This window comes from Furipterus horrens, unplaced genomic scaffold (assembly GCF_987537825.1).
Source record: "Furipterus horrens unplaced genomic scaffold, mFurHor1.1.pri manual_scaffold_4, whole genome shotgun sequence".
NCBI lineage: Eukaryota > Metazoa > Chordata > Mammalia > Chiroptera > Furipteridae > Furipterus > Furipterus horrens.
In genome coordinates this window covers 61,557,746-61,560,498 of record NW_028327174.1, presented here as the reverse complement: position 1 = coordinate 61,560,498, position 2,753 = coordinate 61,557,746, and the positions used below count along the sequence as shown (strand labels likewise).

The following is a 2,753-nucleotide window of genomic DNA, read 5'->3' as shown; positions in this document are numbered from 1 at the left end:
AGGGGCATTATTTCAAGACACATAGCATTAGAAAACTGGTAATTGTCTAACTTGCATAAAACCGTTTTTTTATTTTTTAATCATTTTATTACAGTAACATACATCATTATATTAGTTTCAAGTATATACCTCAGTGATTAGACATTATAACTTACTAAGCAATCATCCTGATAAATCTCGCACTCATCTAACACCATGCACAGTTATTAGAATATTATTGACTATATTTCATATGACTATTCCTGTAATAATCAATTTAATTTGTACTTCTTTCTTTTCATCTTCTCCTGAGGATATGTTTATTAATTTGAGAGAGAGAGAGACAGAGATAGGAAGGGAGAGAGAGAAACATCAATCAGTTGCCTCTTGTACATGCCCTGACCAGGAATCAAACCAGCCACGTTTTTGGTGTACGGGATTATGCTCCAAACAACTGAGCCACCTGGCCATATCCAATTTGTACTTCTTAATCTTTTTACCTTTTTCTCCCATCGCCTCAACCCTCCTCCCCTCTGGCAACCCTCAAGATGTTCTCTGTACCTATAAATTTGTTTCCATTCTGCATGCTTTTTTCAGTTTGTTTTTACTTTTCTTTTTTTAGATTCAGTTGTTGATAGATATGTATTTATTGCCATTTAATTGTTCATATTTTTTATGTTTTTTTCTCTAATTGTGCAGTAGGCACAAGGGATATGGTGACTTTATTTGCTTTCTTTGTTGACCCATTTGGTTCTTTGAAAGTTGTGTCAGAGGGATCAAAATTCATGTGACCACCATTATCTTATAGAAATGCAAAGCTCCGATTATCTTTGAAAAGAAAAATAACTTTATTCTAGAAAAATCACTTGTTAAAAATGTATGTTATCTCAAGTCATTTCCATGCCCTTTTATGTCAATATTTTCCTTTGAAAATCTTCAGGGAAAAATCATTTAGCATGAATGAATCAAAACAGTTTGATAGTTGTTTTAAAATGCCATTTCCCTCACATTCTGTTTTATAAATATCTTTTAATTTTGATCTAATACACAAAATGCTGAAAATCGCCCAGTGTTAATTGGTTGTGATTCAGCGTTTAATAAATTTGAATGTCATCCATTTGGAACGAATCGGAAGTAGACTTCATGGAGCTTTACTAATTACTGGTTGCCCTTGCATAAAGAAAAGACAGAGACGATTTTAAAAGCTGCTTTTCTCTGGAGAATATAAGACATGAAAATGCTAATACAAACTGTAAAGCTATGAGTTCATATGTTTGAATTATTTCAGTGTGCATTTTTAGTTTCTCTGTAATTCCAGGCTTAATACTTTCTCCTTGGAAAGTACAATTTTAAAGCTATTACTATAGCTAGGCATTATACAATATTTTTCAAATCTATTTCCATACTTAGTCTATGCTAAAGATCTGCTGATATCAAAGGAATTTAATTTTGAATTTTTGCAGGGTCTTCTTTAAAACTCATGCTCATTTGAGCAACACACTGAGCTGCTGTGACACAGGGAAACAAAATGGCAGCATGGAAAGGGAGCCTCTGGGTCAAAGCTCAGCTGGGGCTCCCACTGCTACTACCGCTGCTGCTGCTGTTGCTGCTGACCATGGCCCTGGCCGGAAGCCTGGGGTCTGCTTCAGCTCAAGTGTTCTACTTGGTTTTAGGTGATATGCGTCTTGCCACTGAGACAGTCAGTTGGTCTACCCCTTGCACAAGAGGAGTTGTAGCATGTCAGAGAGATTGCAGGCTGTTTTCAATTTGTCAAATTTATGGATGAAAGAATTGATTTAAATGGACCAAATTGGAATGTGAGTCTGCATGTACAGAAGCAATATTCCCAATATGATGAGCAATATGCTTGCCATCTCGGTTGCCAGAATCAGTTGCCATTTGCTGAACTGAGACAAGAATAGCTCATGTTTCTCATGCCAAAAATGCATCTACTCTTCCCTCTAACTCTGGTCAAGTCATTCAAGAGTGACATCATGGACTCTGCATGGAGCTTTATAACCTCTTCATGGGCTTTTAATCCTAAGGCTGATGATGGAAAAATAGTCATATTCCAGTCTAAGCCTGGAATACAGTATGGACCACAGTTGGAGCAGGAGCCTACAAATTTGAAAAACATCACTAAGCAAAATGTCCTCATAATTACAAATGAGAAGTTCATAAGCACACGGGAACTATCATGACCATGGAGAAGTGATGGCTCTTTAAGATGCCTCTTTCTTAACTCGGGATGGGTTTTAACCACAACTCTTGTCTCTTGGTAATAGTATTGCTCTGGATTTGTTGTGTAAATGTTGCTGCAGCTCTAAAGCAGTATGTTCCCTCTGAGCGGCTGAGTATCTATGGTGACTTGGAATTTGTGAACAAACACAAGCTAAACAGATATCCAGCTTCTTCTCTTGTGGTTGTTAGCTCTAAAGCTTAAGTTTATGAAGAAGCAGGGCCTCTACCTACAAAAGTAAATCTTGCTCATTCAGAAATTTAAGCTTTGTGTTTTAAAAGAAAATTGTAATAGATATCTAAATTTCTACTTCTCATAAGCTTTTAAAATTGACCTCATTGGTTATAGGGCTTAAAAGTCACTATAAAATGAAAATAAAGTTAAGCGAATCTGTGGGGGAAAAAAACCTATTGCTCATTTGAAAGGAAAATCACTTGACTCTAAGTGAAATAAAAAGATGCTTCAAAATGCATATAGCTTTTAAAAAATACCAATGCATTTTTAAGCTTAATAATAATTTTAATATTTAAGATTG

At 35.6% G+C, this 2,753-nt stretch overlaps 1 pseudogene; it reads left to right on the top strand.

Moving 5' to 3' along the window:
• The first annotated feature begins 1,507 nt into the window (after window positions 1-1,507).
• On the top strand, window positions 1,508-2,482 carry LOC150012068 (transmembrane protein 59-like; annotated as a pseudogene).
• The last annotated feature ends 271 nt before the right edge of the window (window positions 2,483-2,753 follow it).